Source organism: Nycticebus coucang, chromosome 6 (assembly GCF_027406575.1).
Source record: "Nycticebus coucang isolate mNycCou1 chromosome 6, mNycCou1.pri, whole genome shotgun sequence".
Lineage (NCBI taxonomy): Eukaryota > Metazoa > Chordata > Mammalia > Primates > Lorisidae > Nycticebus > Nycticebus coucang.
Genome location: NC_069785.1, coordinates 31,867,661 through 31,894,190, shown reverse-complemented (window position 1 = coordinate 31,894,190; position 26,530 = coordinate 31,867,661). Strand labels below are relative to the sequence as shown.

At 38.7% G+C, this 26,530-nt stretch overlaps 1 pseudogene and 1 gene segment (V, D, J or C); one reads left to right on the top strand and one right to left on the bottom strand.

The window, feature by feature from the left end:
* LOC128587405 (T cell receptor alpha variable 8-3-like) overlaps positions 1 to 26,530 on the top strand; it is a 624,669-nt gene that overhangs the window by 253,561 nt on the left and 344,578 nt on the right.
* Positions 5,652 to 7,340, bottom strand: LOC128587392 (T-complex protein 11 X-linked protein 2-like; annotated as a pseudogene).

Below are 26,530 nucleotides of genomic sequence, written 5' to 3'. Positions count from 1 at the left end.
GTCATTTCATATTTGTTAAAGGTAATACTCAATATGATGAGATTTCAATTATTAATATCTATGCACCCAATCAGAATGCACCAAAATTCATAAGAGAAACTCTAACAGACATGAGCAACTTGATTTCCTCCAGCTCCATAATAGTCGGAGATTTTAACACTCCTTTGGCAGTGAGCGATCGATCCTCCAACAAAAAGCTGAGTAAAGAAATTTTAGATTTAAATCTAACCATCCAGCATTTAGATCTAGCAGACATCTACAGAACATTTCATCCTAACAAAACTGAATACACATACTTCTCATCAGCCCACGGAACTTACTCCAAAATCAATCACATCTTAGGTCACAAATCTAACCTCAGTAAATTTAAAGGAATAGAAGTTATTCCATGCATCTTCTCAGACCATCATGGAATAAAACTTGATCTGAGTAACAACAGGAATCTACATACTCATACAAAAAAACATGGAAGTTAAATGACCTCATGCTGAACGATAGCTGGGTCAGAGATGAGATCAAGAAGGAAATTGCCAAATTTGTGGAACTAAACAACAATGAAGACACGAACTATCAGAACCTCTGGGACATCGCAAAGGCAGTTCTAAGAGGGAAATTTATAGTGCTGCAAGCCTTCCTCAGGAGAATGGAAAGAGAGGAAGTTAGCAACCTAATGGGACATCTCAAGCAACTGGAAAAGGAAGAACACTCCAACCCCAAACCCAGTAGAAGAAAAGAAATAACGAAAATCAGAGCAGAACTAAATGAAATTGAAAACAAAAGAACAATACAACAGATCAATAAATCAAAAAGCTGTTTTTTTGAAAAGGTCAACAAAATAGATAAACCGTTGGCCAACCTAATCAGGAAAAAAAGAGGAAAATCTCTAATCTCATCAATCAGAAATGACAAAGACGAAATAACAACAGACTCCTCAGAAATCCAAAAAATCCTTAATGAATATTACAAGAGACTTTACTCTCAGAAATATGAAAATCTGAAGGAAATGGACCAATACTTGGGAGCTTGTCACCTTCCAAGACTTAACCAGAATCAAGTGGAAATGTTGAACAGGCCCATTTCAAGTTCGGAAATAACATCAACCATACAAAACCTCCCCAAAAAGAAAAGTCCGGGACCAGATGGTTTCACATGAGAATTCTACCAAACCTTTAAAGAGGAATTAGTACCTATATTACTCAACCTGTTCCAAAATGTAGAAAAAGAAGGAAGACTCCCCAACACGTTCTATGAAGCAAACATCACCCTGATCCCCAAACCAGGAAAAGACCCAACAAAAAAAGAAAATTATAGACCAATATCACTAATCAATATAGACGCAAAAATATTCAACAGATCCTGACAAACAGAATCCAGCAACATATCAAACAAATCATACATCAGGATCAAGTTGGCTTTATCCCAGGGCCTCAAGGCTGGTTCAATATATGTAAATCTATAAATGTAATTCAGCACATAAACAAAGTAAAAAACAAAGATCACATGATCCTCTCAATCGATGCAGAAAAAGCTTTTGATAACATTCAACATCCCTTCATAATCAGAACACTTAAGAAAATTGGTATAGAAGGGACATTTCTTAAACTGATAGAGGCCATATACAGCAAACTGACAGCCAATATCATATTGAACGGAGTTAAATTGGAATCATTTCCACTTAGATCAGGAAGCAGACAAGGCTGCCCATTGTCTCCATTGCTTTTTAACATTGTAATGGAAGTTTTAGCCACCGCAATTAGGGAAGAAAAGGCGATCGAGGGCATCCACATAGGGTCAGAAGAGATCAAACTTTCACTCTTCACAGATGATATGATTGTATATCTGGAAAACACTAGGGACTCTACTACAAAACTCTTAGAAGTGATCAGGGAATACAGCAATGTCTCAGGTTACAAAATCAACATTCATAAATCAGTAGCCTTTATATATACCAACAATAGTCAAGTTGAAAAAACAATTAAGGACTCTATCCCATTCACAGTAATGCCAAAGAAGATGAAATATTTGGGAATTTATCTAACAAAGGATGTGAAAGATCTATATAAAGAGAACTATGAAACTCTAAGAAAAGAGATAGCCGAGAATGTTAATAAATGGAAAAACATACCATGCTCATGGCTGAGAAGAATCAACATTGTTGAAATGTCCATACTACCCAAAGCAATATATACCTTCCGTGCAATCCCTATTCAAGTTCCACTGTCATACTTTAAATATCTTGAAAAAACAATACTTCATTTTTTTTTTTGTAGAGACAGAGTCTCACTTTATGGCCCTCGGTAGAGTGCCGTGGCGTCACACAGCTTACAGCAACCTCCAACTCCTGGGCTTAAGCGATTCTCTTGCCTCAGCCTCCCGAGTAGCTGGGACTACAGGTGCCCGCCACAACGCCCAGCTATTTTTTGGTTGCAGTTCAGCCGGGGTTGGGTTTGAACCCGCCACCCTTGGTATATGGGGCCGGCGCCTTACCGACTGAGACACAGGCGCCACCTGAAAAAACAATACTTCATTTTATATGGAATCAGAAAAAACCTCAAATAGCCAAGACATTACTCAAAAATAAAAGCAAAGCAGGAGGAATTACGCTACCAGACCTCAGACTATACTACAAATTGATAGTGATCAAAACAGCATGGTATTGGCACAAAAACAGAGAAGTAGATGTCTGGAACAGAATAGAGAACCAAGAGATGAACCCAGCTACTTACCGTTATTTAATCTTTGACAAGCCAATTAAAAACATCCAGTGGGGAAAAGATTCCCTATTTAACAAATGGTGCTGGGTGAACTGGCTGGCAACCTGTAGAAGACTGAAACTGGATCCACACCTTTCACCACTAACCAAGATAGACTCTTATTGGATTAAAGACCTAAACTTAAGACATGAAACTATAAAAATACTAGAAGAGAGTGCAGGGAAAACCCTTGAAGAAATTGGGTTGGGTGAGTTTTTTATGAGAAGGACCCCCCGGGCGATTGTAGCAGCTTCGAAAATACACTTTTGGGACTTGATCAAACTAAAAAGCTTCTGCACAGCCAAGAACACAGTAAGTAAAGCAAGCAAACAGCCCACAGAATGGGAGACGATATTTGCTGGTTATGTCTCTGACAAAGGTTTAATAACTAGAATCCACAGAGAACTCAAACACATTAGCAAGAAAAAAACAAGGGATACCATTGCAGGCTGGGCAAGAGAATTGAAAAGAAACTTCTCCGAAGAAGACAGGCGAGCAGCCTTCAGACATATGAAAAAATGCTCATCATCTTTAATCATCAGAGAAATGCAAATCAAAACTACTTTGAGATATCATCTAACTCCAGTGAGACTAGCCTATATCACAAAATCTCAAGACCAGAGATGTTGGCGTGGATGTGGAGAAAAGGGAACACTTTTGCACTGCTGGTGGGAAAGCAAACTAATACATTCCTTTTGGAAAGATATATGGAGAACACTTAGAGATCTAAAAATAGATCTGCCATTCAATCCTGTAATTCCTCTGCTGGGCATATACCCAAAAGACCAAAAACCACATCATAACAAAGATATTTGTACCAGAATCTTTATTGCAGCCCTATTCATAATTGCTAAGTCATGGAAGAAACCCAAGTGCCCATCGATCCACGAATGGATTAACAAATTGTGGTATATGTACACCATGGAATACTATGCAGCCTTGAAGAAAGATGGAGACTTTACCTCTTTCATGTTTACATGGATGGAGCTGGAACATATTCTTCTCAGTAAAGTGTCTCAAGAATGGAAGAAAAAATATCCATTGTATTCACCCCTACTATGAAACTAACTTAGGACCTTCACATGAAAGCTATAACCAAGTTACAACCTAAGAACAGGGGGAAGGGGGAATGTGTGGGGAGGGAGGGGGAGGTGGGTAGAGGGAGGGGGATTGAAAGGATCACACCTGTGGTGCATCTTACAAGGGTACATGTGAGCCTTGGCAAATGTGGAATGTAAATGTCTTGGCAAAGTAACTAGGAAAATGCCAGGAGGGCTATGTCAACTAATGAGATGAAAATGTGTCAAATATTCTATGAAACAAGTGTATGGTGCCCCATGATCATATTGATGTACACAGCTATGATTTACTTAAATAATAAATAAATTTTGTATTATTATGAAAAAAATAGATATCGAATACGTGTTCAATGGAATACTATTCAGCCATGAAAAAGATGGAGACTTTACATCTTTTGTAACAACCTGGACAGATATGGAGAACATTTTCCTAAGTGAAGTATCATAAGAATGGAAAAACAAGCATCACACATGCTCAGTACTAAATTAGAACCAGTACATTAACAAGTACATGCTCACAGGAGAGAAAAACTCAATTAAATTCACACGAGGGGGAGAAGGAGTGGGTAAATTCCTGCCCTATGAGTGAGTGCATTGTGCTGGTATGGCACACTTCCTGATGAAGCTGAACTACAACTACAATCCAGACTTTAACCCTACAAAAGCAAACTATGTAACCCATATTAATCTGAAATTAAAAAATAAAATAAAGAACTTTTGAAAGTAATTTGTAAAATAGAAGAGAGTGAACCAAATTCTGTATTGAATGATGTATAATGTTCTCATTGTCATTTAAAATAACAGTCTTTCATGGTCTCTCCTCCATAAGAAACAAAAAAATTCTGCTTCCAGAATGGCAATGTGGGGAGCTACACACACCCGCTCCCCAGCAAAACAACCATACCTGAAGAAAATTATTCTTTAAATAACCAAACTCTTGGGACTGTACTAAGGGCATACGACAAATGGAGTAGCATATATTCCAGATTATCTACTAAATCTCAGTAAACAAAATTAAATAAGATGTGGTGTGTGTGTGTATATCATATATATAAAATTAAATATAATACATTCTATAAAAGGAAGGAAATGATAACACATGGCTCAGTCACATATATGAAACCTCGAAGAGATTATGCTAAGTGATAAGGCAGTCAAAAAGACAAATACGTTATGATTCCTCTTTTATGAGGTACCTAGAACCTCAGTGTGCCCTTGAACTATGAGGTTGGTGCCAAGGATTACTGCACTCCTAACTTCAGATAAGTATTCTGGGCCCAAGAGCGGATGGCTTTTGAAGCACAAAAGTTTTAATTTTGATGACATTGGATTTACCTATTTTATCTTTGGTTACTTGTGATTTTTGTATCATCCCTGATGAAGAGAGGTCAGGATAGCCAGAAAGGAACAAGAACCATTGAAAACATTGCAAAACTTCGCCCAATTGTAGTAGAAAGCTCTTCGCTGAGCCTTGGCATGAGAGGAAGGTAGCACATCTAAAATGTATTTAGACCTGAAACACAAACTCAAAAGATTGCTGACACTTGGTTCCCAGTTCTAAGGAGTCACAAAAGGGAACTGGTACAGCTGCAAATCCAAGCTCCTTCTAGGGTGAGGGAGAGACCATCACAAGTTCTACAAAAAAAGTGTGTGCTCATTGCTTTTGTCACCTTGTACTTTACAGTATCTTCTTGAGTGCATGCACATCTTCAAAGATATGGCTAAACAGAGCAGAGATGATCCCACATGGAAACAAGAGAGGTGATTAATACATAGTTCATTTTTTTTTATTTATTTATTTTTTTTTTTTCTTGCAGCTCAGAAGTTTATTAACCAACAGGGTTGGGTCAGCTGGTGTTTACATGCTGACCCCTGCAGCCCTGTATCCCGGCTGTAGTGAGGAAGATGGCCACAGGTGATATCATCTCAGGAACATGCTGAGCCCTCTCTCCTGGGTCCCTGTTGCCATGGCTGGAGTCCAGCACTAGCAGATAGGTTCCACTTCTGTTTCTTGTGCTTGAACTAGAGTATCGACATTTTTTAGGATCTCAGCATTGTATGGGCCAAATACCTGCTGATTATGATGCATCAGCTTGACAAACTTCCGGCCTGGTTCTGTCAACTCTCCTTCGATGTGATTAAGGCCTTTAGGGAAGAGTAGCAGAGACTCCTGCATGCCACGAACTAAACAGCATTTGAGAAACAAAAGGAGGCGCTGATCAATGATACTACGGACACGGTTTTCTTTCTTGGTGATGTTCTGGAGTTGTCCTATAAGACATACTGTGTTTTCACTGCTTAGGGCAGTAAAGCCCAGGTCCTTGAGGCCACAATGAATGTCCTGAGACACCTGTTCACTCACATTCAACATAGCTTCTTCAGGCTTGGAGTTAAATTCCTCAGTCACAGCCTTGGTTATGCATTTCAGTTTATCCACAAATCCAGGTGAGTTGAATAAAATTGAACCAGAGAAACTTCTAGCCACTAGTAAGACTGAGGCCAATATAGTCAAGTGGCACAAATGGGACCCCATTTCCTGGACCCGGATTCTGTCCATCAGCAGAGTCTCAGGGAATTCTTCATTTTCAGGATCCCTGAGGAGGAGATTCAGGTAGCCCTGGTATAGCACCATTATGGGATTGGGAGGATCTGAATTCTTAGCTGCCTTGTCTGGAGGTGAACAGGCCATGCTGGAGGAGCTGGGGATGTCAGGAGAATTCAGACATGGTGTAATGAGGTCTGTGGCTGCTTTGGTTAGCCATTTCTTGGTGTAATCAAGGAGATTGGGTTGTTTGTCAAGGAGTTCCTGGAATTTAGCTCTTTCATACTGGATGGAATATTCCTGCAGGTAGGGTCGAATGCTCTGGATGGTATAGTTTGCCATGTCCATTTTCATTGGGCCCAGAACATGGAAGCTGCCCCTCAGTAACTGTGCTGGATCTGTCATGCTCTGTAGTTTCTTACTGCTTCATCTCGAACTGGTGCACATAGCAGGGTCATCAAACTAAGAATGTAGTTAGAGAGACGAGAGACATCTAGGGCTCCATGTTCTGCTTCTTGCTTGAGGAGATCCACGTCCAGAACTTCTTTAATCTCATTTTTTACGCGGATGTGGCGTGGTAATAGCAGTGATAGCAAAACCTCCTTAACTTCTGTCATAAGTTCAAGAGCACAAGTGAATTCGGGAGGATTACTCAAGAGTTGTTCTCTTAAATGGTCCCAAAAAACATTGTACAATGTCTCCATGAACCTGTCTTCCAGACTGTTTGGAGATAAAACATTCTCTTCCATGTAGAAATCTTGATTTACCATGATTTCATGAGCAATGCTCATCCTGGAAACTTCGTTAATTGTTTCTATTAGACGAGGAGAGTAGTTATTTAAACAGAAGTCTTCCTCTTCTTGGTTCTTCTCTGATGTTTCAGAATTATGGGCTCCACACTTTGCTTCATTAGGATCATTTTGGAGTACAGTTTCCTCACTCTTGGGCATCTTGATGTTATCTCTTCCTCTGTTCTGGACCGGCTCCATAGTTCATTTTTAAATGGTAAAATATTTGTTGCCATTTGCTAGACTGGCAAGCTTATTTGTTTAACAGAAAAGGATGAATAATTTTAATTTTATTCCTTCCCATTTCTATTTATTTATTTATTCCAGAGACAGGGTCTTTTCTGTCTCACCCAGGCTAGAAGGCAGTGGTCCAAACATAGTTTACTATAACCTTGAACTCCTGGTCTGAAGGGATCCTTCTACCTTAGCCTTCTGAGTAGCTGGGACAACAGGCATGTGCCACCATGCCCAGCTAATTTCTTTTATGTTTTGTAGACATAGTTAGGCCTTAAGCAATCCTCCTGCCTCTTCCTCCCAAAATGCTGGGATTACAGGCCTGAGTCACTGCACCAGCCCCCATTTCTTTAATAACAATTTTTGAGAATAACTAGAGAAAGCCTTTTGTTCTTCAACCTCTCTTATCAAATGGCATCTCATTCGCTTCTCCAAATCTTCTTTTCCCATCTCTTCTTTTCTATTTAGTGTCCTCAAGGTGTGCCACTGCTAAGCATCAGCAAGGAGATGAGAAAATATGTGTTAAAGAGGGGCTCACACGGGGTACAGCTAGGTACCACTCAAGTCATTGGCTCCTGTTCCAAACCAGAGCCAACCCGGCAATGTCCCTCTAGAAGACACTGAGGACACCATTCCAGAAACCACTGTGGGAGTCCTAAATACCAAGAGACCAGCTTTTAGCCTGAGTTCTAAAATTAACTTTTCCTATCATCGTGCTGACCACAGTACTATCACGCAACTATGAAATTATTTGATATCTATATGTTGTGAATATTTTCTTCCATGGTGTCATTTGATTTTTAACTTAGCTTAATGGCGATTTTTTTTTGACCAGAAATAAGTTTCTAACTTTTGAAATTAAATTATGTATTACTGCTTCCAAGACTTACTTGCTCTAGAGATATGGATAGCAGTTCTCTTTTTCTCCTTATAACACAAGGCTTACATGGGACTTCTCAAAATAAAAGGCATTACCTACCAACTCAACAGAGCATTAAACTCCCAACTAGTGGTGTACTTTGTTTTTACTACAAATGAGAGAGGGATAATCTCATTGTGAAGGGTTGTTACTCATATAGACATGGCCTACTTGAGTTTGAATCTTGAGAATTAACCTGGGTGAAATCTTCTGAATTAGGGCCAGATAGTGGGAAAACATTCTTACCTCTCTTTTAAAGTTTTATTTTAATTGAAAAATAATTATTATATCTTATCCTCTTTTTAAATGTATGTTTAAGCCTTGGGGTCAGGGCAGACCTACTTAGAAGGCTGTTGTCTTTAGCGGATGCTTGGCTGAGGAGCAATCAGATGACAACTGGCTGGCTATGAGGACTTGTGGGTGGCTGTGCTTTGCTGCTTGAGACCTCCCCCAACCTAGATCAGACACACATTCTGAGCTCTGAGACCTGGAACCTCAGTATGATTTTGAACTATGAGGTTGCTGACGGTAATTACTGTACTCCTAACTTTGGGTAAGTGTTACAGGGTGCTATTGTGGCAAAGACATAGGAGAGGTATCTGCTATCTCCACTTTGACTTAATAATTGCTGGAAAGAATTTGGGCCTATTTGTTTCTTTAGAAAGTTTGAGCATCATTGGAAAAACCTGGTCATATCCATTACTCACAGGGGATCCCCCAATTCTCAAATCTCTCAGGCTGTAAGGAGTTTTGAAGTTCATTGAAATCAAGGGTCAAGAAAAGTGGGCTATTTATTTATATTTGGCCTTGAGGCTCCAGATGGCTCAGGAATAAATACCAGTAATATTCCTTTTGTCTTGTGCAACACCCACAAAAATACTTAAGTATGGTGTAGGCTGGGGAGGAGAGTTCTGGGAGTGTTTGTAAACCTGACCTTCAGATTGTCACCAACTGTGACAATCCAGAGTTAACCTATTATTTCTCATCCCTCAGGTGTTATGGGTGATGCTAAGATCACTCAGCCAAATTTAATGGAGAGTACTGAAGAGGAGCCTGTGTACTTGCCTTGTAACCACTCCACAGTTAGTGGAAGTGATTATATATATTGGTATCGACAGATTTCCCTCCAGGGTCTAAAGTACGTGATTCATGGTCTAAAGAGCAATGTGACCAATAGAAATGCCTCTCTGGTCATCTCTGCTGACAGGAAGTCCAGCACCTTGATCCTGCCCCACATCACCCTAGAAGACACTGCCGTGTACTACTGCGCTGTGAGACCCACATTGGGTCAAATGGGGCTGCACCTGCACAATATCTCCCAGTGGGGGAAGGGAATGGCAGCTGCCTGCTGAGGAGACCACTGCACAGGGATGAGCAGAAGCTCAATAGAGGAAGGAAAAAATATAGGAGAAAAGCAGAAAGAAATAAATAAAGATAAAATGGTGAGGAAATCAAGGAGGAATGCATTAAAGGAATAAAGAGATTGAAGAAGAAGAGCTGAATACGTCCCAAAGAGGTCCTGGAGAAAGCACTAAGAAGCTTGCAAGGAGGCCAAGATTCACAATTGCAATTCTTCAATGAAGAACACCGCAAATAAGAACTTTCCAGGCCACTTCTTTTAATCAAATGTTGCTTTCTGTCTAGGTGTCATCATAAAAGAAAACTTTTGGTTGTCTCAGGGAAGTACCAGGGCTCTGAATATTACAAAATCTCAGTCCCTCTAACCTCTTTAAAATAGATCTGAATTTCAGAAATTGATTCATTTGCTGTTTAGAAAAATTTGAAATTTTCTTTGTTGCTCAGCAGTAGCACACATTCTTGGGGTACAGAGAATTTTTGGAAGGGAACACGAAACAGATGTGGATATTAACTTTATTTTTTAATCTATATTGAAATATAGAACAAGAAGGGGCCCAAAGGTAGGGCTAGAAAGAACTTTGGGGAGTGGTGGAGATGTTCCTTGCCTTGATTGTGATGATGATTTCACATATGTATATCCATTCAAAAACTATTAATTATTTCTTTTAAATATCTGGAATTGATTATATGTTAATTATACTTCAACAAAGATAATTAATTTTTTTACCTTTTTTTTTTTTTTTGAGACAGAATCTCAAGCTGTCACCCTGGAGAGAGTGCTATGGCATCACAGATCACAGTCACCTCAAACTCTTAGGCTTCAGTAATTCTCTTGCTTTAGCCTCCCAAGTAGCTGGGACTATAGGCACCCATCACAGCACCCAGCTATTTTTTGCTTGTATTTGTCATTGCTGTTTGGCAGGCCTGGGCTGGATTTGAACCTGTCAGCTCTGGTGTATGTGACTGGAGCCCTACCTGCTTGAGCTACAGGCACCAAGCCAACAAATGTAATTTTTTAAAAGGTTGAAATCAAAAGCAGACAGAGCTAAATATTGAAGAAAAATTACTCTGTACTATAGAGAGTATAACTTTTCACTTTCTCTTAATTCTGAAAAGGAAATTTTTTTAATCATTCAAGCATAATAGGATATGTGTTATATCTCATAATACATAACTCTTGTTTTTTATTTACCTTTTACCTTCCCTGAATTTATTAGAATACAGTAAGAAATATAGTGCACAACTCACGAATTACAAAAGTGATCCATGTAACCAAAAACATTTGTACCCCACTAATATTTTGAAATTAAAAAAGGAAATACAGCGCACAAATTCACCTCTATGGAGATGCCAGTTAGAAAGCTCTAGATGTGTAACAGATCTAAAAAGCCAAATAACAATATAATAGTTATATTCTGAGGCACTAACATAGAGATATCACAAAGTTTACAATAGAGTGCCAAATGAACTACAATGATTAATGCTCTGTGTTTAGAGGAACAAAGACTGTTTTAAGGCAAAATGGTCAGCAAAAATATTTAAACAGGCTCTAATTCTTAACTTCTTAACTATATTCCTAACTCATTAATTTTCATCATGAATCTTAGCTTTATCATTTCAAAAACCAATGTAAGTATTATTATGTAAAGACATGTCTTAAAATCTTCCAAATTATTTTTCAGATATTTATGATTAATTTATCTACATTTACATAGAAATGAGTCATATGTATTTAATTGTAATAAATAAATTTGTAGCAATGCTTTTATAGAGTTTTTTATTTTTTATTTCTTTATTAAATCATAACTGTGTACATTAATGTATGCAGCCATAACTTTCTTGCAATAAATGGATGTATCTCATATACAACTTAACTCCAGAAAAGTCACCCAGTAGTCAACATTTTTCAGTCTGGCCAAAGGGTGGCAGTGCTTAAAAAGCATTTATGTTAAGATTGTACAGTGCTGAACAAATAGGAATTCAGATACAGTTTCTGGTTGGTGTAGTCTCTTGCACCAATGAGCAAAGTAACATCTTCTGGGGAAGCCCATTCAGGAAACCTGATTTGGCTACGTTTTCTGAAGAGCCAAGGAATGGAGACTTCTCTGAAAATACTTGCAGGGATACTAGGATTGCAATTAGCCTGTGAGTATGTGGTTAGTCTGGGAGGATTATGAGATGATAACAACATCCTGAAGGTGGAACTGGGTCATCTTCCATCCTGAGAAGGCCCTTTTAAGAGCCAGATATGTATTACAAAAATGAAAACTTTTTGTTGTTGTTGATGTGCTGATGCTGTTGCTTGGGAAATACAGAAAGAATAAGAGAAACACTATCCCTCTATGACCATGAAGATCTTTTAAAAAACCTGTGTTTTCTTTACATTATCTTCTTGAACAGGGGTCAGTTGCCAAGAAGTGGAGCAGAATCCTCAGTCCTTGGTCCTCCAAGAGGGAGAGGATCTCACCATAAACTGCAGTTCATCAAAAACATTATACAGCATACACTGGTACAGGCAGAAGTTTGGTGAAGGTGGTATCATTTTCCTGATGTTGCTACAGACAGGTGGAGAAAAGAAAAGTCATGAAAATATAACTGCCAAGTTGGATGAGAAAAAACAGCAAAGTTCCCTGCATATCACAGCCTCCCAACCCAGCCACTCAGGCATCTACCTCTGTGGAGCAGAGGCACAGTAATCCCCAGGCCTTTACCAGCTGTCTTCAAACCTGCAGCTGGGCCACAGATGCTCTCTGACATGGGGCTCCTGAGGAGTGGTTGGGACACTTGCCAAGGCAAGAAGTCTGGGGATGATGCAATTGTCTCTTTACAAAAAAAAAAAAAAAAAAGGGGGGGGACCCACTCCATTATGCTGTAGCCTTGACAACTTTCCAAACAAAAGGTTGGGTGTTATAATAGGAGAAAAAGAGCTATAGAGAAAATAAAATAAGAAAATATAAAATAGAATTACACAGAGTTCCACAAAGAGAAGAGACAGAAGGTAAGTGAGGTAGAAGCAACATAGAAAGAGATGACGAATAAGCAGTTTTCAAATATGGATGGAAAACATCAATTCACATGTTCAAAAAACAAAAAAAGTCCTAGGCAATTTATAGAAAAGGAAATATGTATGTATGAAATATGTACGTATGTGTATGTGAGAGAGAGATGCATATGTGTGTGTGCATGTGTGTGTTTGTATGTATATTCAGAGTAAAGCAACTGAAAATCTTAAAGACCAGGGAGAAAGAGAAAAAAAAATCATCTTCAAAGAAGCAAGAAGTAAACTAACAGATGAGACCTTTCAAGAGTAACAATAGAAACTAAACGAAAGTGGGATTATACCTTCAATGTTCAGAGAAAAAATAACTGTTAACAATTGAATTTTATACAAAGCAAAACATTTACTTCAAAAAAAAAAATTTAGGAGAACATTTGCAGAATTTATGAAAACATATCAACACTAAAGGAAATTCCAAAGGAAGATGGAAAATTATCCCAGGAGGAAGTTTAGAGATGAAAGAAATAAAAAGCAAGGAAAATAAAGATACATCCAAAACATAAAAACGGGAAAAGAAGATGGAATCAAATAAATGAGAAAATATATCATGAAAAATATATTCAAATGAAGCTGATATAAATGTATGAATATCAAAGTAGACTATGAGGGGAAAGGATTATTGTAGCAGTAGGGTTTTTCCATAATAATTGAAGGTTCAGTTTACCAGAATGACAAACTCTGCTCCTAAAAACATAACCAGGAGATAGATAGTGGAATGCCACCTGCTGGCAGGAAAAGCCAAGAGTACTCATGTAAGGAAGAGCATAACATGATTCAACTGACCTATATCACCATGCCCTTAGCGCCCTTTGTGGAGATGAAGGGAAAGAAACCAAAAATAATTTAAAGAATACCTAACACAGATCCTCCAATAGGGAAGGAGAAAGAATTCTAGCACTTAAGAAATAGCATGTCTCTGCCATTCCTTTCTTTTTTGTAGCTCACTACAACCTCACACTCCTGGCCTCAAGTGATCCTTCTACTTCAGCCTCTTGAGTAGCTAGAACTATAGTCCTGAGCCACTACACCCAGTTAAGTTTTCTAATTTTTGTACAAACAAAGTCTTGCTCCTGCTCAAGCTGGTCTCAAAATCCTGGCTTCAAGTGATCCTCCTGCCTTGGCTTCCCAGAGTGCTAGGATAATAGGCATGAGCCACTGCACTTGGTCTTCTGCCACTTCTTAATTGAGTGATTTTGAGCAAGTCACTTAACCACTATGAAGATCAGTTTTATCATCAGCAAAAAGGGGATAATAGTACTTACCTCGGAGAATTATTTTGAGGATCATAAAAGGTTCTGAGAGTACTCAGCACTCTTCATTTATATATCTGTTATATATACAGTAGAACCTCTAGAAATTGACCACCAAGGGACTGTAACAAACTGGTCAACAGAAGGAACTTTTGTTGAGTACATGTCATGTACGTCTGGTCTATAAAAATTAGGTCAACTTAAGGAGGTGGTCAAGTAGGGAGGTGGTCAACTTTGGAGGTTCTACTATATTATGGCAATATGTGGCAGACTGTGTGTATTGTTTATCCCATACCCTCTTCATTTAGAAAATACGCATATTCATTTTTCAGATGAATCTGAGTTCAGAGAGATTCAGTCACATGCCCAAGGTCATCTAGTTTGGAAGTAGGTCTTGTATTCGAGTGATAGTGAAGCTTACAAACCTTTAATCTTTTTACTGTGCTGCCTATGAAATAGGTAAACTTTCGCCAGTTTTCTGAGACAGACTAGTTACCTGCTATTCTTCCATCTAGAACTCTTGCTAACACAGTCATGCCTCACTCAATAACTGGGGTTCTGAGACATGCCTCATTGGTGGTTTTTCATTGTGTGAATGTCATAGAGTATACTTACACTAACCTAGATGGTCTGCCTACCACAAACCTAGACTATGTAATATAGTCTTTTCCCCAAACTAGGCTACAAACCTGTACGGTATGTTACCCAATACTGTAGGCAGTAATAACACAATGGTAAGTATTTATGTATATAAACATCTTAAGTTTGGATGATAAACAGTAAAAATGTGATATAAAAAATATATTTTAAAAAAAGATAAGGCGGCGCCTGTGGATCAGTGGGTGGGGTGCTGGCCCCATATACGGAGGGTGGCGGGTTTGGACCCGGCCCCAGCCAAACTTCAAAAAAAAAAAGATACATCCATATAGGATGTAGGTCATATAGGGCACTTACCATGAATAGAGCCTGCTGGACTGGAAATTGCTCTCAGAGAATTAGTGAGTGAGGGGTGAGCGAATATGAAGGCCTAGGACATTACCGTACATTACTGTAGACTTCATAAACACTATACACTTAGCTACAGTAAATTTATTTAAAAACAATTCACTTCTTCGAAAGTCACCTTAGCTTACTGTAATATTTTACTTTACAAACTTTTTTTTTTTTGCAGTTTTTGGCCGGGGCTAGGTTTGAACCCACCACCTCCGGCATATGGGGCTGGCACCCTACTCCTTTGAGCCACAGGCACTGCCCTACTTTACAAACTTTTTAATTTAACTTTTTGACTCTTAATAACAGCTTAACAAATGCATATTTTGTTTACAAAAAGAATTTTTCTTTACATCCTTATTCTATAAGCTTGTATTCTATTTTTAAACTTTTAAAATACGTTTTAAGCTTTTTGTTTTAAAAGCTAACACACAAACACACACATTAGCCTAGGCCTACACAGGGTTTTCTACTTCCACATCTTGTCCCACTGGAAGGTTTTCGGGGGCAATAATATAAACGGAGCTGTCATCTCCTCTGCTAACAGTAACTTCTCTGGGTCTACCTCCTGAAGGACCTACTTGAGCCTTTTTGACAGTTAACTTTCTTTTATATAAGTACAGTACCCTCTGAAATAATAATAAAAAGTATAATATAGTAAATCCACAAACCAACAACAGACTCATTTATTATCATTGTCAATTATGTGTGTACACAACTGCATGTGCTAGACTTTTATATCACTGGCAGCACAGTAGATTTGCTCACACAAGCGTCACCACAAACAAATTAGTAATGCATTGGACTATGACTTTACAATGGCTGTGAGGTCACTAGGGTGGTAGGAACTTTTCTGTAAGAGTAAGGTTTTCATATTATTCAAATTTTTATTTGCTTTTGTAAAGAAAAACCAGAACATAAACAAAACACATGCACCTCCTAATATTCTGAAATATAAATAAATAAATAAGGAAAAAAGGAAAGAAAAGCCAGAATGTTCACAGCACCATGTTAATAAGCAACGCTAACCTTCTTCTTGCGTTGTCTCCGTCAAGTCCTTTTCTCTTTTCCTGTCTTTGTTTTTGTGTCTGCCTTTCATATTAAGGGATTTTTCCAAAATGGCTAATGATACTGCAGTGCTCATTCATATTTAATGTGGGATATAAATCTGGGATTCAAGCAAAGGATGATGGCTCTGCTTTCTCTGTTTTTAAATATTTGCCTCACTTCACTCTCAGCTAAGCCTGGTATCCCAGAAGGTTATGCTTCTTTTTTCAGTATCTTCAGAAACAAATAAGTTTTTTCCCCATAAAAGTGGTTGGGAAGCAGTGGACCCCTGACTTTTCCATGTAAACAGGAAACATGAGAGTATAATTGTACTTTTATATAATTGTCCCTATGCTTTATACTTTCTGTTTAAAGTCCCTCCTTACCCCAACCTTCCTTATGACCTTCTGAGTACCGGGTGCCCTAACTATTGAGATCTCCAGGGCATCTGGATTTTGTTGGCATTTGCCTCTACAGGCCCTGGGATTCGTCTTTCTCCAGTTAAGTTAGTTCTCACTTGTCCATTCACTCATATTTCCCAGAACATCTCACACACTGTCATTCCTCACCTGTTCCATATATCCTTTTGGGTTCATAACTTTTTAAAAATGTTTACTCTAATTTCAATGGCTCCTCAGAAAGGAACAGTGAAAAACATGTCTTCTATTCACCATCAGCCTTCATTGAGTTTCCAGAGCAAAGATGTCCAGGGACAGAGTTCCCATCTGTCTCATTCCTGTCTCCGTATTTCCCTAGTATACAGTGAATACTCAGTGTGTTCATCAAATAAACGGGAGAAATAGGGGGATTATCAAAAGAAACTGTGAAAGAGGGCGGCGCCTGTGGCTCAGCGGGTAGGGCGCTGGTCCCATATGCTGGAGGTGGCAGGTTCAAACCCAGCCCCAGCCAAAAAAAAAAAAAAAAAGAAAGAAATTGTGAAAGAGCGGCATGTAAGGACAGCAATCTCGCCATAGGGAGTGATGTCTCTATTCATATTTAACCTTCAAGATTAGCACAATACCAGAGGAAACATCCAGTAAGAGACCAGACTGGCTGATCTACAGAACAGATATTCTGACTTCATGGTAAGGTGAGGTAAGTTCACCCTAAGCCCAGAAGAGTTTCTTAAGGCAAAAGAACCATTCAGGAAATAATTCTTTGCTCATGGAGCTGTTCCTTGAATGTTTACTAATTATCCTACAGATGCAGCTTAATCTGGGCCCATGAAAAGAGGAAAACAGAAGGAGAAAAGCCAGAAAAGAAGAAAGGAAAGGAAAAACACAGAGGCAGGGCTGGGAAGTTCAGGGATACAGTGTCCATCACAGCTCTGAGAAAGGTGATATAAACACAGAGGATCTTAGCTACCCTCTTTTGTCTTTCCAAATAGGGGTAAGTGGTCAACAGCTGCATCAGAGTCCTCCGTCTATGCCTAACAATGAAGGAGAGGACACCTCCATAAACTGCAACTCCTCACGCATATTTCACACCTTGCTGTGGTACAAGCAGGATCCTAGGGAAGGCCCTATTCTCTGAATTAACCAGAAATGTGAAACTGACTGCTCAGTTTGTTAGAACCAGAAAGGACAACTTCTTATAGGTCTCCGCCTCTGAGCTTGATGACGTAGGCACCTACTTCCCTCTAGCTGGCAGACAGTGCCCCACAAACACCTGCAGGCTGTCCTCTCCTCCAACTTGCAGCCGAGGCTTCAGTCACTATGCTGCTTTCAGCAGCTACTCCTCTTGGCATGATTATGCAAGTAAATTACACCCTGCCATTCCATAACTGCAAATGCTTGTGTATTCAAGAGTTTATCTTTCAAACATTATACTCTTTGCTTGGTGAACTTTCTCCCTGCCAGCTCCTTATTAATGTGTACAGTAGATTTGCTTACTTGAATTTGTCAGGACATAAGGAGAACTGATCAACACACAATCACAGTAAGATATTCTAATATATCTCTCTTAAAAATAGGTATAAATAAAATAGAATTGAGAGTACAGGAATAAACCCATACATCTATGGCCAACTGATTTTCAACAACAATGTCAAGGCCATTCAATAGGAAAAGAATAGTCTTTTCAACAAGTTGTGCTAAGACCACTGGATAGCCACGTGCAGAAGAATAAGGTTGGATCTCTACCTCACACATGTACAAGTTAGCTCAAATCAATCAAAGACCTAAGAGCTAGAAATACAAATGAATAAAACCCAGGTATAAATCTTTGTGACTTTGGACTATGAAATAGTCTCTTAGATACAACACCAAAAGAATAGCAACCAAAGAAAAAATAGATACATTGGACTTCATCAAAATTAAAACCTCTGTGCATCTAAATTCACATTTTCCACAAAACAAAGTGAGAAAACAACTCACATAATGAAAGAATATATATATATATATTTTTTTTTTTTGCTATATGATTTATTTTCTTTCTTTCTTTCTTTTTTTTTTTTTATTGTTGGGGATTCGTTGAGGGTACAATAAGCCAGGTTACACTGATTGCAATTGTTAGGTAAAGTCCCTCTTGCAATCATGTCTTGCCTGAAAGAATATATTTGCAAATCATATACCTGGTAGGGATGTAGTATAAAGAATATATTTTCTAAAACCCTACCACTCAACAATTTAAGATAAATGTCAATTCAAAAATGGTCAAATGATTTGAATAGTCATTGATCACAAAAGATATACAAATGGCCAAAAAGCATGTGAAAACATGCTCAACGTCATTTTTCACTGAGGAAATGCACAGCAAAACCACAATGAGATCCCATATCACACCCAATAGGATGTTTATAATAAAAAAGAAAAAACAAGATGAGAGAGAGAGAAATGGAAAATAATACAAGTTGATGAGTATGTTGGCAAGTTGGAATCCTGATCCACCACTGGTAGAAATGTAAAATGGTACAGCCACAGTGGAAAACAGTTAGGCATAGAGTTACTGTTTTATACAGCAATTATATTCCTAGAAATCTACCTAAGAGGTCTAAAATGTGATGTATTTCATTGGCCAGAACTGTACCATATGGCCAGCACTAATTGTAAGGGAGGTTTCCAAAGTGAGCATTTATCTTATCTCGCCTCTGACAGGGAGAGGAGGATAAAAGATGGCAACTGGAGATAATTGTTGGGTTAACCATACAAAAACCCCTGGCACATCATACTAGGTCCTCCCTCCCTGGAAGAGACTCTGATGATACCCCTTGATATCCTTATTATTGGTATTACTCCAACAGCATGTGCCAAAGAAAGCGGAAGTCCATAAAGAGCTACACAGAGCTGTCTCAAATGCAGTACTGCTTTTGCTCCAAAAGAAATGTACTTCAGATTTTCTTCCTTGTGGGCGTTTTGAGGAAATCAATATCCCTCAGAAGGACATTTCTGAAGAAAGATGGCACAGTGATATGGGCAGTTGCAGGCAGTTCTTAAAGCTAGTGGCTTTAATGTCTCACAGAGATCATCATGTTCTCAAATGTCAATAAGGAATTCCCTTCCCTCCTAATGGGGAGCAGTCCAATGAAGATCCAGTATTTCTACGGGTCCCACATAAGCACATAATATAAGCCTCAAAATCCTGTGACTGTTCTAATTCAGGTAATGCTTTAATATCTATAGAGTCCCTAGCACAACTTTATTCCCAAGAACTTTAAAAATGGGTATTAACTAACCGTGGATAGCCATATTTCTTCTGCCTTTCCCATTCCCATTCAGCTATAGGTAGACACATTTGCCGTCCTAACCCTTTCAGTGGTTAAGCTCTATGGATTATTTCACAGCTATATCTGTAGTCTAGTGTTGAAGGTAAAGATTGCCTCATTTGATTATGTGTGCTCCTCAGTTCCTGGCACAAAGAAGATAGTCAATAAAAAATGTTAAATGAATTAAGGAGCAAGAAGCTACTTAGTTCTCACATCTGTGCCTCTCTGCCACCGGAAATGCACAAGGAAACTTAAAACCAAAGCATGGGTAAGTTATCAGCCTTCATGGAAACAGTACAAATTATATTCATAGCCAGTAATAGAGTATACTGTAATTTGGCTTATTGTCAGATCTTTTAGTCTCTTACTTTATGCTTCCGGATTTTGATTCTTGTTAAAGATCTGGAGAATTAGACCATAGTACCATTGTCACAATAAGTATGACTTGGAAACCAAGTGATCCATCACTTTATCTCTACTGGACAATTCAGCTTTTCTGGAATTCAAATGTTCGTCTTCATCATGGGGTCTGTACTTTCTAATAAGTACCTTTTTTTTTTTATTAAATCATAGCTATGTACATTGATATAATCATGGGGCATCATTGATATAATTCACTAGCTTCACAGACTGTTTACCAAGTTTCACATGTACCCTTGTAAGATGCACCGCTGGTGTAATCCCACCAATTTAATAAGTACCTTTTTTAGTGATCATGAAGATCAAGCAAGAAATTACTAGTCATCTTGGTTTTGGACACTCCCTAGATGGATTATACATATTTTACTAAAATTAGACATTCCTAGACCACAACAGCAAGCAAACTACATAATAACATTTGTGGAATGGAATGCGTCCAAAGCTATACTCCAACTGCATGAGTAAGATAAGCTAAACTATGTTAATAAAGGAATGCCAATCATCTGGAGACATAAAGAATAAGGTTTGTCTCTCTTGTGGAAGTCTGGAGTGAATATTCAGTTCAGCATGTGGTTCTGCCCTACATGATTTTTGTGGGACCCAGATCATTTCCATTTAGGGACTCTAGCATTCCTCAGGAACTTGCCAGCACATGCAGGGTCATGGCTTGGACCTGCCACCAGGTAACAGTAAGTAAGTTGATGAAAGAAGAGTATGGAGCAGGCATGCCCACTCCCATAAGGGTCTTGTACGAGAAATATAGAATTCTTATATAGAATTTCTGAGTCACGGTGACGGGTAGCTTTGAATACTCTGTCCTCCCATAGTAAGACAATTATAGAAGAATCTGCAGTCATTAGTAAAACATGTGCATACATGTTCTCAGTTGCTCTGCACAGCTCACAAGATGGCAGTGTTCAATTGTGAATGAGTCCTGTGGGTGATGGGATGGGAGGGACTTGAATTTGAGCCAAATGATTCTCCTTTTATGGTTGGCTCAATACGCAAATTGCTGTTTCTATTGCTGTGTGTGTGTGTGTGTGTGTGTGCACGCGCACATGCGCGCGCTGGAGGAAGAGGGCGTTGGTTCAAAATAGAAAAAAGAAATCTTAGGGCAATGCACCACTTTTTGCCCAGGCAAACTCTTGAGAAGTAAAGGATGGAGAAGTATCCACAGGCTTCACTTGTGATCTTTTGGCTTCAACTGAGCTGTGAGTAGAGTTACTACCAAGGAGGCCTGAGGTTTGATCCTCAGAAAACTAAGAGGGGAACATAGAATTTGCCTGACTTACCTGGGAGCCCTGTGGTTCTGATGGAAAATAATTACTACTTTTTTCTACACAGGGGCAAGCAGTGAAGACAAGGTGGTACAGAGCCCCCCATATCTGGCTGTCCACGAGGGGGAGAGTGCAACTCTCACCTGCAGTTATGAAATGACTTACTTTCAAAGCCTACAGTGGTACAAGCAGGAAAAGAATGCTCCCACATTCCTGTTTACACTACATTCAAGTGGGATTGAGAAGAAGTCAGGAAGATTAAGTAGCATTTTAGATAAGAAAGAACTTCTCAGCACCCTGAACATCACAGCCACCCAGACTGGAGACTCAGCCATCTACCTCTGTGCTGTGGAGGCACAGTGCTCCCCTGGCACCTGCAGCCTGTACCCAAATGCTACAGCTGATGCTTTGCAACTATAAGACAGGGAGCTTATGAAACTGAGCAAAAATAAGCTGTAAGGAAAAGCAGCTATTGGTCAAGATCCTTGTGCCCATGTTGACAATTATGCAGCTTACTGAGTCCTAACTCAGATGGAGCCAAGTCACTGCATTGACTACCTTCTCTGTGCTTCTTGGGAAGGATTTAGCATAACTAATATTTCTAGAAGGTCATTCTTAGGATACCAACTCTATTATTAACACATCATTATGACCTGTGGTAGAAAAAAAAGCCCTTTTATCAGGATTGTGCTGGCAACTAGTATGTCACTACCCAGCAATTATGATGTGTTATCTTCCCACCCAGAACAGACACATTTATGGGTAAAGTTCTGTGAAACTTTTCTTGTTGGACCTATTAGCAAAGAACAAAAGGGAACAAACGAGCAGGTATCATTATATAATTCAAACAAAAGTTTTTCCTTCCCACTTGGCAGTCTTCTTATTTACTCTTATCATTTTAGGATTGTTACTTATTCTAGGCACTTCATAAAAGTGGTGATAGAATTTTCTCAAGATATTATGCATTAATTTGAACACTGAATACCTTAAGCAACCTCCCCCAAATCAAGGAGTTAGCTAAGATAAATTATGCAAAATTAATGTAAACTTAGCTTAGTTATGTTATGATAGAGTCCTTTAATGAATTATATAATCATATATATCATATTTGCAAAGGATTTGCGATGAAAGCTATTGTTTATTCAGAGCAAGCACTTTACAAATATTACCTCATTGAATTCTCAAAATAACTCTGATGGATCATTAGAATTATTTAAGATATAGGTTAGCAAATGCATACTCAGAAAGATTAGGCTCCCCTCAACCCTTCCCCAGATAAGTAGAATCTGAAAGCAAGTCTATCTACAAATTTTATGCTTTCTCCCTTACATATTCTATGTGATATTATAGGGGAAAAAATTTACCCACAGTATGACCACAATTCTGTACAAAAAACGCATGCCAACCATTGGAATAACATGTGTTTAACATGTGGATAGAATAGCATGTTCACAATGACAACTGTGCTTGTCATACAAACATCAAAATGTTTGTATCAGTTTTCATTGTCATTGATTACCGGGTGTAAGACTGCTTATTGTTTTCTTGCTTTATAATAGTCTTTATTTTTCAAATTATCTACTGTGAACTCAGTACTAAGAATTATTTTTGAAATAGAAAAAATGCATATGCTTTACAATATCAAAATCCAAGCAGGCTGAAATGGTATTACATGATTATTACCTGACACTGGCAGTTTAGCTCAATTTCAATAAGGAATAGACATAACCATACACGACCAAATAATGCAGCATTAAAACAAGATTTCTGATTGCCAGCTTTTTAAACTACTATAAACTGAAACTCCCTTACATCATAAATGTGTTCAAATCACAAAGTGACTACTTGTCCTGATAATTTATTTTAACAACTATCCTACAGTAGGGAGCTTTGCTACCCCATCTCAGTATAGAAGAGTGCAGGCAGGAAAGGCCTCCTGGACTCCTGAGTTTGTTAGAAAACTCACTGCTAATCAAGCACAGTTCAGATTTCACTGCCGAGGTAATGTGGAGAGAGTTTAAGAAAAGAGCAGGTAGTAGTTCAAAGAAGAGGGAAAGATATGGCATAAAAAATTAGGACAATTCTGCCATTTTCAGTCTGCAAAGACCTCCATCCATTTTCCTTTCTATCTACACTCAAACACCGAAACCAGGTAGCGAATATGAGTGGGGAAGCTGACTTTCATTTATTTAAGGCTACAAAATGGAAGTGTAAAATCCTCTATGAGACACCTGAGTGTTTCCGGCTCTGGGATAATTGGAGTTCACAATTTAGAAGCCAGAGGTCTAGTTGCCTTTGACGGGGGGACACACAGCTGGAAGGGGGAACGTTTCTTTTTCACACTTTCTTGTTGCCAACCTTAAGAAGAACCAAACAATTTACATCTTAAAAGATTAACTTCTTACCAAAACAACATTCACTGTAAGATTAAATATTCAATTGTTGTAACAGACAAACATGAAATTAAAGAACATCCATAACCTCAACCTCCAGAAGTTACCATTGCTAACTGTTTAGCATTTTATTTCCATTCCACCTGTGCCAATGAACATGAAAAAAATAAGTCTAGAGAGATGTGGGAAATTCAACTGATTTCAAACAAAGAACAAATGTTACTGTTCCTTAAAAAAATCTAAGTACTTAAGTTGAGCTCTTCCCACTTTTGACTTGTGAGAGTCTGTAAGAAGCCTCCAGAACGCTTATCTCATGGACTTGGTTAGACGATGCCTTCAGTTTGAAACAGCCACTGAATGATGTAAGATCATAAATCAGGAATCCAGAAGAAATGGATAGCAAGTTTATCTTCACTTCACTTCCAGCACTCACCCTTCCAGGTAACAGTCCTGCTGGGCACCTGGAGCTGCCTTCCTGGCAGAGGCAGCTGGCGTGACTGCTGCTGACATGCGTTTTGTGTTGCAGGGCCTGGGCGAGCAGACTGGATCACATCCCAGGAAGCAGAAGTATCTAGAAGAGAAGGGGAATCCGTGGATCTGATTTGTAGTTATGGTACATCTTCAAGTTAGGCTTCTCTCTACTGGTTTTGACAATATTCGAACCAGGCACCGGAATATATTCTCTACAGAGGGTGGGGACACTCTGGAAGTGGAGATGCTGCTTTTGCCAAAAAAAGGTTTTATTCGCGGAGTACAGCAGATACAACAAATTTATACATCAGAAATCTGGTTCGTGCAGACACCGCCCTATATTACTGTGTTCTGAGAGGCACAAAGAGAACACTTCATAGGGGAGCCGTACAAATACGCCAACACAAGGAAGAGGAATGAGGCACAGACATAACCACACTGAATTTTTTTTTTTTTTTTTTTTGCAAGAGCCATCATCATAGTTGGGAGATTCTAGATCAGGAAAATTCTATCTAATAATAGCTACATAATTATAGGCAAATAGCTTAAGCACTTAGAATACAATTTCGGTTTCCCAAAATTAGATATAGCAATTCTGCTTTGTTGCTATAAGGCGTGGATTTAATGATTGGGTTAAGTGTTTCACCTGTCTCTCTCGAGCTCTCTCTAGGCCTCAAAAGGCCTTTCTATCATTATCTGAGAGTCTCATATATGCCCTGCTGGCAAAAATTTAGTTAAAACCTTAAAACATAAGAAGTCCAGGACTAGAGTAGTCTTCTTGCAGGGATCCCTGATCACCATGCCAGGCTTTAACGTGCATGCTCAGCAAGACCAACAATTAGAGGACAAAGTGGCCCTGAGGCAATAGCTCCTAGCCTATATCCCTGGATATGGTGGGAATAGCATGGGAGAGTTCCTCACAGGCCTAAAGGGAAGAGAAAAATGTTTTATGTTAGGTGGGTGATGGGTGAGGAGAGAGAAGTTGCTGGGGTGACTACTGCCATGGTTCTGTAAATAAATTGAACTATGAAAAACTTTTTCATGAAAGCATAAAATAATCTAAAGGGAGTAACATGGAGTCTCACTTGGCTTCTGTTAGTGGGGAGTTGTTATTTTCACAGCCTGTTGGGGGTGACACAATAAATGGGTACAACCCTTTACACACTGAACAACTTAGAAAGGGATTTTGAGATTCAGTAAACAGTTCATACCTTTGACCTGTTTTGAACTGAATGAATACCTTTTATCTAGTTCTCAGAATTTATGTTAAGGATGGACTGATTTTAAGTAAAAACAAAACAAAACAAAAATTCTAGGCAAGAAAATACCCCGGTAAAAAAAAAATCATCCTTTAGAGGAATTTGGATAGCAACTTGACTGACTGGCTGGTCTATGACCAATGCTCTTGACATACAGTTAAGTCAAATATAAAGACCCATGTCATAGCCATGTTGCACTCACACTAATATCAGACAATTGAAGCACATAGATAAAAGCTAGAAAGTTTGATGCAAAAATAAAAGTATGAATGAATTTACTATATATTTTCTTAGCATTTTAATTGTTTTCATGAAATAATTATGAATTTGTTTGTTCAATAAATAAAAATGTCAAAAGTCTCTGAGCTCCAAATTTTGTAGCCAGGGTTGAACAATGGAGGATGCTTCTCAATCCCAGCTCTGTGCCGAGCTGTTCTCCCTTTCTTGGACTCTGGGGCACCAGTGGTTCGTTGCCCACCCCCCAACCAAACTTCTCTTCCATCATTCTTCTCCAAGATGCGCTGACAGAGCCTTCGCTAAGATATTCTTTGTGTCTTAAACCCACCTTATGGGCAGATAAGAAAGAACTACCCTGGCGGTGCCTGTGACTCAAAGGAGTAGAGCGCAGCACCCATATACTGGAGGTGGCGAGTTCAAACCTGGCCCAAGCCAAAAACTGCAAAAAAAAAAGAAAGAAAGAAAGAACTACCTTCAGCTCTTTTCTCTGCAGTAGACTCAAGAAGCGAAAGATCAAGCTGATTGTACCCAAAACTCTGAATTCCCCACTGACATCTTCTGGGAAACCACCTCTAGTTTCAAAGATGGAATATTAGGTAAAGCTGTAGCCTCACATCGAATTTTGTCTTACAATTGCTTCAAAACACCTGAGTATATACTTCAGTTATTGAATTTATACATATAAAAGATAAATGCTCCATCATTTTTAAAAATTTGGAACATTACAGGTAAAGCTTAAGTCCTCTGTGCT